Below are 12246 nucleotides of genomic sequence, written 5' to 3' on the forward strand. Positions count from 1 at the left end.
CAAAATATATAAATTATACTGCTTAGCAGGTATTCAACATAATTAAAATCATGTCATGTTGTCTTCTTTTTTAAGTACATAGAAAAGATAAATTCTGTTCCTTTATAGACAAATTAGTGAAACAGAGAAAGCTTGTGACCGAAATAATACTACTGACATCACCCAGGTCTTTCTTAAGTCTATGTTCACCTTTCTGCAAGATACTGGCCTTTTCAATTTTGTTCTTTCTGTGGTCCATCATGAGAGAGCAACCTATCACTTATTATGAGCTTCTTTTAAGTACGTACAAAGATAATCCTATGTCATGGCTTAACGCACATCTCTTTTCCTTTTCTTAGCTGTGGTGCTAAGCAGCCACAACATACATTCTTTTTATGCTTTTTTGCACAGTAGGGAATCCTAACTGTCAGCTATAAGAATCCTGACTATCAACTTTCTCTGACTTCCAGTTTCTGAATATTAGAAGTGAATATTGAAATTTTTGATTCCAGGTACTTCGTTTACAGATTTAAAAAAAGTGTGGGGGGGGGGGGCGCCTGGGTGGCTTAGTGGGTTAAGCATCTGACTTGAGCTCAGATCATGATCTCACAGTTCGTGAGTTTGAACCCTTCATCAGGCTCTGTGCTGACAGCTCACAGCCTGGAGCCTGCTTTGGATTCTGTGTCACCCTCTCTCTCTGCTCCTCCCCTGCTCATGCTCTGTCTCTCCTTCAAAAATAAATAAAACATTAAAAAAACACACAATAACGCCTAAATTGGTAAAGTGTAAGGCAGTTAGTAACGTCAACCTGGAGTCTTTATCTATAGTCCAGAGTGTCTGGTGTTACTTTTTAATTACTTCTTATAACCAGTTTCACCCCAAATTCCTTGTAAAGTCCTTGAAGGATATAAAGGTCCTACACACTGGTATTTTCCATAGCGTGTTGTGACAAAATCAGTGCTTACTAAATATTTGCAGAATGACTGAATGAAGAAGGAAATGAATGCATAAAGTCAGCTCTTTTCTACAGAAAGTACTTACCTACTTGACCCCTGGCTAATCTCCTATTTCATTAAAACAGTATGTTTTTCACATATTTTTATATAGTCTCACTTTAGTAAACTAATAATAGTCTTCTTATTTCCACTTATTGTAAACCTCTAATGTAACATTATAGTTTATTAGAACAGATAAGAAGAGGATTAGAAGGAAAATAATTTAAGCAGTACATGATCATAAATTGATGCTAACCCAATCTAAATCAGGGCAGTATTTAAAGGAACATATAAGAGACCGTAGAGTAACAAAGAAGTGAAAGTAATGAAATCAAAAGGCAACTGTGTGTTAGTCCAATGTTTTGCTTGAAAAGTATAAACTTCCCAAATAAGAACAAAATTAAATACAGCCTCTTAAAGGATAAGAAATCAATCAATCAGTTGGGCAAAGGAAGTCCTATTGTTTAGAGTCACAATGTAGCTTTGGTTATAACAAAATAAATAGCATTACACTTAAAAATATAGGAATATCAGCAAATAAAAGATGTTAAAATCGCTAGCCATTTGAGAAATGTAAATTAAGGCTATTATAAGATCTCACTCCATACCTACCAGAATTATTAAAATAAAATTTAAAAAAAATATTGGTAATACCAAGTGCTGAAAAGGATGTTGAGCAACTGGATCTCATACAGTAGGAAAATCGTGCAGACTCTGGAAAACAGTTTGGCAGGGTTTCTTGTTGGTGTTGTTTGTTTTTTGATAAAATTAAACATGAATTTACCATGCAATTTACTCAGCAGTCATACTCCTGGGTATCTATCCCAGAAAAATGAAAAGTTATGTTCATATGAAAGCCTGTGCATGGATGTTCATGGTAGCTTTATTTGCAATAGCCTCAAACTGAAAGCCACCCAAAGGTTTATTTTACATGTGACTGGGTAAATAACATGTGTTATATATCTACAATGGAATACTACTCAGCAATAGAAAAGAATGTACCACCAATATGCACAACATGAATGGATCTTGAGAGACTCGTGTTGAATGAAAAAAAAAACAAAAAAAAACCAAAAAAAAACAAAAAAACAAAAAAAAAAAAACAATCTCAAAGTTTTTAGCTGAATAACCTCCCATTTAGTAATATTTGTTGAAGTCACAAAGTATAGTGATCAGAACAGATCAGTGGTTGCCAGAGGTTAGGGCCAGGGAAAGGTATGACTCTAAAGGGAAAAAAAGAAAAGGAGAGTTATAAAGTGGTGATGGATGTGTTCTGTATCCTGATTTTGGTGATGGTTGTATTATATTCCATATACATATATGGAATTTCAAAGAACTATACACTAAAAAAGTGTGCATTTGAGATCTGAATAAGGTGCATAGTTGAGTTAATAATATCGTACCAAAATAAATTTCCTGGTTTTAATAATTTATTATGGTTATGTATGATGTTATCATTAGCAGAAGTAGGATGGATGGTTTATGGGAGCTTTCTACTAATCTTCCAATTTTTAGAGAGTCAAAGTATTTCAAAATAAAAGTATTAAATACAATACAATAAAAGATACTTTTAAATTTAATTATTTGCCTAAAATAGAGGCAAATTAGTATACAGTTCAATGGTCTTCTCTATTACCTTTGATTTATTTTCCAATTTAGCTGTTACTATTTGTACATGTAGCTCATAAAAAATTATGAAATGGAAGTTCCACTTTCCTTCTTACTATAACATTGGGGACAAATAAGATAAAAATATAATGAACAGAAGTAAATTTGTCAAATAGCCATCTTTTATTCCTAATTCAATATTTCATTTGCAAGTTCTTCTCAGGCTGTATTATTTTGAAACATAGCTGACAGGACAGATAGTCATTTCAGTTGGAAGGACTAGCTTGCCACTACCAAAATCAACAACATATATGGACACAATTCTCTATTGGAACTCTCACCTTTTTTTTTTTTTTAATCTCTGAAATTTCTTCTCTTTGTTTTAAGCAAAGGCATTGACAACCTTTATTTTGTACTACCTTTCAAGGATGTTTGTAAAGCAAACAGCCTGAGAAGACAGAGATAAGTGTCTCCCTCTGGGGCAGGGGGCAGATTCACTGCTTGATCAGAATAATAAAGATAATCCCTCTCTCCAGGGTAAAAGTTGAGCCAGTGTCTACCTGTGGCCTTATTAAATTTGTGGTTTCCTAAACTCAGAGTTGCTCAGCTATAATACAGACTTGCTATGTGCATATCATCCACCTGGGGCCACCTTTACATTGCTTACTTGAAACTTAGGGGAGCTTATGCTGTGATGATAAATTTCTTTGTGACCTAGAATACTATACAACTAGAACAACTTAACTTGTTGGCTTGTGACTATGATACAGTCTTAGGGGAAACGGTTTGAGGGTTATAGGGCATTATATATAGACTTTAGAAATTCCAGGATTTCTTCCTGACAGTTTCTCAGCACAATGTGTCTTTCTTTACCCTATAATGGCAATCCCAGACCCATCTAAATGTCTATAGTCTCTGGATGGCAACCTGTTCAGGATGAGAATTAGGACATTAAAACTTAGTTATAGTTACAGTTTATAAATATACTTTGGCACCTCTTTCATTTGACTCTTCTAGATAAATCTCTGGGTGAAATAGGAGACCACCGGGAAGAAAAAAAGATGAAGTTATAGCAACTTCAGACTTTATGGAGCTGGACGGAGAGCAAAAATCCTGTACTTGGAGGAGATAACCTTAGACTATGGGAGGTATGAGGAAGGAAGGGACATTAATGATCTTTCAGAACTGCCCCTAGAGGATTTCTCCAGAATATAAACACCCTTGTGCTGCTCTTTATCTTTTCAATGATTTTTGAAAAAGAGAGGAACCAATTTGAGTGTGGAGCTCATGCTGCCTGAGGTCCTGTGAGTAATAAAGTAGTTTATCTATGACCCAAAGTCTCATGTCTTCTCAAGATCTAGGAAGCTCTGCAGGCAAACTTGGCTTGCAAATAGAATAAAATCTCACATTATTTGCAGTTTTGACATAAACATAAAGAGGATCCAGTTTATGTATATTCTGGTTTTCCAAAACTGAAAATATAAATTGGAAGTGTAGGTATAAAAATAATAATACTGGGTTCTGCATGATTTAAACTGTTTGTATAGGTGGTTTATCACTGAAGTTCACAAAACGCATTCATAATAATGTGTCTAATGTCCCACCATGCATCCTCTTGGCTTCTAATTCTTGTAGAATCTACGGTGGACAGTAAAAATTGAGCTTTGATTTTCAAAATATTCACAACATTTCACCTTGAGCAAAGTAAATCTTGTTCAGTAGGCACACATAAGCCTAGGAAATTAACACACCAAGGGCGGTACTCAACCAATAGAGGAAAGGTGTTTGTCATGATCTACCTTCAGGTAGACAGTTCTGTCAAGCACTCCATATACTTCTCAGAAAGTTCTAAGGAGAATCAAGCCCCAGTTGGCCACAGTTGCCACAGTAACATGCTTCATATTTCCTTTATATCCTTTCTGTACTCGTCCTCACCCCACACTCTTGCTTCCTGGCATAACCATTTAATAGCCTAAGTAAACACAAAAACGTGGTCTGAAGCTCTTCTTTTGGGAATTACACACAATTTCACAATAGATATGTTTAGGCTGCATATTTCAAACTTTCCTTCTCTGTTTAAGCAAATTCACTTATTTCCATAAAATGAAATTAGAGGTTTATATTACAAGGTATAGTTTGAAATGAATTGTATAAAATGAATGAAAACTCTTCAACCTGGTAATAATAATGTTTTGCACTGCAAGATGATTCTACTGACTGATGACCATTTGGATATATGACAATTTCTGAATTTACATTGGTAGGAGGCATTAGGAAGATGTCTGTATAAAATTAGGATTACAACCCCTGGTTTGGCACTAACTAAAAATCAATATGCTCTGCAGAAGATCATTACATCTTGGACTTGTATAATATTAAATATTTGGGGATACTCTAAAAAAAAACATTGAAACATTGATGCTACTTGATGTTTTTGTAGGAAATCAACATTAGACCTGATAAGAAACAATGACAAAGAAAAGCATTAATCTGCATTGTATGCATTAGATATTGAATTCAGTTCCAATTGTATCATGAGTTGGATGGCATTTAGAGAACTCATAATGTGAGTAAGAGAATCAGTGATTACAAAGAAGCAGAAGGTGGAGATGGAAGTTAGAAGAGTGAACAGCATCTTACAGAGACGTTAATGTTCCTATGATGATCTATTCCGAAGCTGGAGGAACTAAGAGTTTTGTGGAATTTTTTGCTTTTTTCTTAATTAGCATCAGGTTTGGGAACACAACTCAATTCCCCAATTTTCCTCAATTTTCATCTATATCCATCAATGGCCATACTAGACTGGCTAAACTGATGAATAGTAAAAATTAGCTCACAAGCATATATCAGTCTCCAGATAACAAAGCACTTTAAGTTGTCATATTCAACACTTATTTTCCTACTAGGGATGAATGAAACAGACAAAATTGTTCACATTTTATAAATGCTGCTTTTGAATGTCAGATGATGATTTTTCACAGTTTCATAAAACAACTAGTAGGATACTAAACTAGAACTCTACCCTAGGTAGTCTAACCCAAATTGTGGGCTTTTTTCTCTTTGTAGTCCTTATGATAATGCTTGCTTTGGGACATATTTCTTTTTGTGATAGTAACAAACAGATTTTGCTGAAATCCAGATTTGGAGAAGCAGCTTTAAATCCCCCATTGCCTCATTAGAGAGAAAATAAGCTTTGGAATTTGGAGGATACAGAGTCACTCTAAGAAGGAATAATGCAATTGGAAATATAGTAGCAGCTGATCCAGAATTCTTTTACTGATTACTTTTATAATGTTTTCCAACCACTAAAACTGGTTACTATTATTTCCTTCTTTCTATTGGACCCACTATCTCAATGGCTCAGTGTTTTAATCATCTCATTCTTGCTACAAAACACCACCCTTCATCTGATGTTTCCATTTTTCCCAACAACCCAGTGTCTCAACAAACTCAAGTAACAGTGACAGACAATGAAATATTTTCACTGATTGTAAGTTCTGATTTTTTAAAGAAGTTGTGCTGAAAGAAGGCAAAATGAATAAAAACACTTAAATACAAGGAGCTGGAGAGCTCCAATCCCTGGTATATTTCAGAAAAAATCAAAGAATTTGGGAGTTGAAAGGAAACCTTACAAATCATCAGTTATGAATTAACCAAGGTTACCTGAATCCAGAACTGGAAGCCAAATCTTTTGACTTAGGCCAGCACTCTTCCTAATATACTATGTATACCTTCTACACCACCAACTCTCGTTTTTCTTTCTTTACTTTTTGGTTGTCTTTTTTCTGTTAACTCTTCAATGGTGAAATATTGATAGCATTGATTAAATGTTTGTATAATTATAACTATGACAAGTTCACTAATCCACATGGGATATTATGATTTCAAATAATATCTGCTAAAAATTTTTCATCATCTATTAGATATACATGTACCTCCTACAAACTCACAATATCATTATTCACTTATTATTACTCTGTTCATTTGAGAAGTGCATCATCATCCTCTACCAATATAATACAAAATTTTGTCATTAATAATTTTAAGTATAATTGAACCGTTAAGAAAATAGGAACAATAGTACATTCTCAGTAAGTTATATCCATTTAAATATGAGTATATAAAGGAAAATAAAAAATTAAAAGTTTCATATAATTTGTGATTATATGAATAATCATGATTAAATGCTTATTAAAAATAATCATTTTTAGTTAGAAGTCTTAGTTAACACAATGCTCACAAGCTTCTAATATTTTCTTAAGTGTTAAGCATACCATTATTATTAGCATGCTTTCACTTGAAGTCTTAAACCATAGCTATTTGTAATAAATTAAATGTCTTCTACCCATAACACATTCATAATACATACACATAATATATCACAAAATGATGTTTCCTCCTTTTATGCAGGTAATACCCTAGTCCAAGCAACCACTACCCATCTTAAGCTATTGAAATTGGCTCTTCACTAATCTTCCATTTCCATTTTGACCCCTATGCACAAACACACACAATATACACACTATATTTCACAGTACAGAGTTGCATAGATTATAAATCTGGCCTAGTGACACTTTAAATTTTCCAACTTGACTTTCAAGGTTCTGGATGATATACCCCCAGCCTCTCTCTTCACATTCAATTTGAGCCACTCTTCTCCTTGGTTATTGTACGCCAAACATACTATCTTTTTTCCACCTTCTCAAGCATGCTCCACTCTCTTCTTTCTCAAGGCATTAAACTTGGTTTCTCTCTGAAAGACTCCTTGTGCTCCCTGTCAACATTCCCACTTTTTTTTCCATAATTTTCTTCTCTTATCCTTTAAGTAACATTTTAAATGTCATCTCCTCAGTGAGACTTTCACTGACCAAGTAATCTAACTAATGTCTTCTCTGTCACTCTTGAAAATAACACAGTATATTCACATAGAACTTACCATAATTTGTATTTACGAATGTATGTATGAAAGCATTTATTTGTTGCACTGGAGTAAAAAATAAATAATAGTCTTAAGAATTTTTTTTAATGTTTATTTTTGACAGAGAGAGAGAGACAGAGCATGAGCAGGGGAGGGGCAGAGAGAGAGGGAGACACAGAATATGAAGCAGGCTTTAGGCTCTGAGCTTTCAGCACAGAGCCCGGATGCAGGCTCAGACTTACAGATGGTGAGTTCATGACCTGAGCTAAAGTCCGATGCTCAACCGAATGAGCCACCCAGGCGCCCCAAGAATTTGTTTTTATATGATGTATCAATTAAGCTCATATGGCTTTTTAACAACTTGATTAAAAAAATACATTATTTTAGTGTAGAGTAGTACTAGCAAATCCAAAAATTAAAATGTAATGCACATAATACATAAAACTTCTTATACTTCAAAAGCACCTATCCTGCATGGCTTCATCTAGATATAGTGGAAACATACTAATTTAAGACTGGTTGCTACTTTATTTTTACTTTTTTATTTCCCAAGATATTATTTGTTTTAATTTTTTAAATAATTTGAGACTTGTAGAAAAGTCATAAAAATGGTTCAAAGGACTCCCATAAACTTTTACCCAGAATCCCCATTTAGTATAATTTTACCATACTTGCTTTATCATTGAATATACAAACAACATATAAAATATATTTTTTCTAAAATTATGTAATAAGAAATGCTTCACAAATGTCATCCTTATGCAGTAGTCAGGGTAATCTCGGTATTGTTCCATATTTAGTATATGTGCAGCTAAAATATACACTAAGCATTTTTAATTTTACCCAAATCTAGCTACCATTACATTCTCCAAATATCACATCTACATGAATTAACCAAAAGAGGCACTGTACATATGATAAATGTCAATATTTCTTTTGTTTTTTTTTCCAGTAGCAGTATTAAAATACTTATCAAACAATACAAGATAGACATTAACTAAGTGAAACAGACACAGTTGATATATGACCAACATGGTCATGTAGATGTTCATTCAGCTCCTTCACTTTTTGTAAAATCTGTTTTTGTTGGGGGCTTTCATTGTTTATTTGATGCCTCATATTAGTGAACTACAGTTAATGATATATATGGTAAATTACTACCACTGTAGAAACACTAACTTATTTGATTCATATAATAATCTTTGATAGAAAAATCATACATTTTTTTAAAAATGGAGGTTTTCAGGGATTAAAACGTATTTTCCATTCAGTTAATAAGGAGCAATGCCGGGATTAAAATCTAGGTCTGTTGGATTCCAGAGCACATTTTTCTAACTATGATGTAACGACTTAAAACTACCAGGTTTTAGATGATTCTTATTTTAGAAAAAAAAGCTAAAATATAACTATCTAAAATAATGTACAATGGTTTTAGGACAACAAGCTGTTTAAAGATAAGTGATGGAAATCATGGTGTATGGTAGGAAGTCTAAAGCAGAAACCTAAAATGAAACATGACAAAGAATATTATAACATAGTTTATCTATAGAGCCAAGTAATATGGCATACTTTCATTTGGGTGGGCTAGTCTATGTGTCAACAATTGCCACTAAAAATAAATGTCTGATTCAGCATCCTATTTTACCAGAAGTTATCTGACAGCTTGTAACTATTATAAATGATGTGCATTAAAACAAGATTGCTCTCCATCTGCTAGAAAGTGAGGCAGTGCTTTCTATTATAACTGTGTTTAGAAAGAAAATGAGTCAGTTACCTAGAGTAGTGAAGTGCACTGTGTAAGACAGTGAACTATTAAACAATCATATTCAATCACTATTGAAATTTAAAATCCTGAACTACCAAATTATAGACAGATTTTTGCAGTTCAGTTTGTCAAAACAGAAAAGGACATGAGAGAAAATAATTACAATAAATAACTGTAATAATAACAATGATTGTGTTTGTTAGCAACTTTTATCCGTATAGTCTTCATTTAGTAGAGTTGTTTCTGCTTAAATGTATTACTAATCAGGAACACTACAGCAAGATTTTCTGGGTTCAAAACCTGACTTCATTAATTAGTAACTATGTGACATGTAGCAAGTGCTTTTCTATTGCTGCTTCAGTCTCCTGATCTGTATAATGGGTATAATAAATAATGCAGATCTCACAGGCTCTTGTGAAGACCAAATAAATGATACAATAGCTTATAAAATAGTATGATATAGTAAGTGCATGACAGATAGAGTAAATTAGTAATCATAATAGACATAGTGCTCACTGGCATTTTGATATAAATACCTTTAGTAGTACAAAGTTGGTTGGGAAAGATGGGGCATATATAGGTAAATAATAGGAAAAAAAAAAAACTTCTGATTAGTAATTTATCTTGACATTTCTGTGTTTCCCCACTCATTTAAAATCAATGGAGTTTTTCCAAAACTACACCAAAGGCTTCTATTGCACAGTTTTTCAGGATAGCCACAAATAATCGAAGTAAGTGTTTTAGCACAATTGCACTATTATTAATCCTGCATTACAAGGTATAGTAGCCTCCAGGAACAGACCTTATAAGAACAATAGCAATAGAATTATAGTTGTTATGTATTAAAGAAGAAATTGTCCTAAGGACAAAAGTTTGAGATGTCATCACTTGATGTATCAAAATTGGTAACAGGAAGCAACAAGTTCAACATCAACCATGCTCAAATGTGGAAGTGAAGACAGGATTTGCACACAGACTGGCACTGAGAAAGATACCACTCCCTCTCACTTCTCTCACCCCAGTATAATCAAAATCTAAACAGACAAAAACTGTTGTTTACCTAAGTTATTAACATTATATCCATGTTGGAATTTCGTTCCCCATTATACAAACTCTTAATTATAGAGTACCTATATATTTTTTGGGAATATGTTTACATACTCCTATTCCTATCAAATGGTATATAGCAAAACCTATTCCGTGCTATGGATTTCAATCTTTTCTTCTAAAATTGTGCTATCTTTAAAAAAGTCCCATTTTTTTATGAAGAGATATGAGGACCAAATAAACCCCACCATCCTGACATGGTAGATATGATAATAAGGCATAAGTCATTTCTGAATTAAAAAAAGCTGCCTTTTGGGGGGGCAATTAAGCCACCATCCCTAAAAAATGACACCTGAGGAAGGATTTCTCATGCATGGGTGAGTCAGCTAGTCCTTAGTTATAACCAAAATGTGACTCTCCTTACTCTTTCTCTAATAACCCCTTCTCATGTGACTTCTTCCTTATTGTTTATTTGCCAGCCAGTCTCACACTGAGCTTTAACTGTGTGGAGAAAGCATTAACGGATCCATTGGCCCTCTCAATTTCTAAAGCTATTTCCTTCTCAAACTGTGACTTGAATGGTGAGAAAAGTGCAGGGGAACTGCTTTCCACTCCACACAAAATGTTAGTATTTACCTACTTCCTCTTTCTCTGCTCATACAAGCTCTTTTATGTTTAAAATCAAGAGTACATACTCCTTTCAAATGCCAGCATGTTAACAATGGCTGACTATACATGGGGAAATCGAGCCCATCATTATAATCAGGGTAAAAGATGCAGGGGAAAATCTGTCCTTGTAAGTTATACATTTAGGAAAACCATTGAACCACTCTTTAATTGTGGCCCTGTGGCTTTACAAGATTAATGCTTTCTAAAGGTGCTTCTTTCCTATTTAGGGAGTAATCCTGGCAAGTAGACTTGGGCTCATCCAGAATTCATAGCCTAGTGGTATACAGAGAGCACAGAAAACTTTTTTGGAATTTGACTGAATCTAAGTGAAAATGTGGACGTCCTAGATTTCAACACTATTGAAGAAAAGATACAATTATTCTGAAATGAGTCACCTATTTCCTGATTGATTCACAATTATAGTCCTATAATCACTCAGTTTCTTTTTTCTTCCTTTTCCAAAAAGTAAATAGGTTTTATTTTTAGAGCAGTAGGTTTATAGAAAATTGAGCAGCTATAGAGCTTCCATACATCCCCTTTCTTCCTAACGCAAGGTTTCTCCTATTATTAATATCTTGCATTACTGTGTTATCCTTGTTACAATTAATGAAACAATATTACTGCTTTGCTATTAACTAAAGTCCATAGTTTACATTACGGTTCACTCTTTGTGTTGTACAGTTAATTATTTGGGTTTGGCCAATACATAATGACATGTATTCACATTGCAGTATCATATGGAAGAGTTTCACTGCCCTAAAAATTATATTTATTCCATCTGTTCATCCCCCCTCCACCCAATCCCCTCCCCCAAACTCTGGCAACTGCTGATCTTTCTGCTTTCTCTGTATTTTGTTTTCTTTTTCAGAATGCCATACAGTTACTTCCTTTAAAATTTTAGAACAAATTCTGTGTGTCATTTCTACTCATCTTCATGGAACTAACAGATATACAAACTTATAGGTGCCCATGTTAAGGTATAAAATTACCACCCTGCATATTCCCAAGTGTCATTTTCCTCAGGGCTGAGTACCTAGTCTTGTGCATGAATGGTAGTATACCACAAACCCCCACATACCTCATCTTAACCCCCATTCTCCCAGCTTAAAGCTGACTCATGGGTGTAGTGTAGTGGATTAAGAGTGCACATTGCTTCAGTTTGAACCCTGATTGCAACACTTACTGGGTTTTTGACTATGGGCAAGTAATTTACCTTCCCAAAGCTTCATATGTAAAATAATATAGAGGTATCAAGTACCTCACAA

At 33.9% G+C, this 12246-nt stretch overlaps 1 protein-coding gene and 1 non-coding gene across 4 annotated transcripts in view; both read right to left on the reverse strand.

Moving 5' to 3' along the window:
- Window positions 1–12246, reverse strand: part of LRP1B (LDL receptor related protein 1B) — a 1862224-nt gene that overhangs the window by 902538 nt on the left and 947440 nt on the right. The window lies entirely within an intron of this gene.
- Window positions 8220–8324, reverse strand: LOC113598358 (U6 spliceosomal RNA). Its single transcript, XR_003419027.1, has one exon. It is a non-coding gene; the product is annotated as a U6 spliceosomal RNA (small nuclear RNA).

The sequence above is a fragment of the Acinonyx jubatus genome, chromosome C1 (genome assembly GCF_027475565.1).
Source record: "Acinonyx jubatus isolate Ajub_Pintada_27869175 chromosome C1, VMU_Ajub_asm_v1.0, whole genome shotgun sequence".
NCBI lineage: Eukaryota > Metazoa > Chordata > Mammalia > Carnivora > Felidae > Acinonyx > Acinonyx jubatus.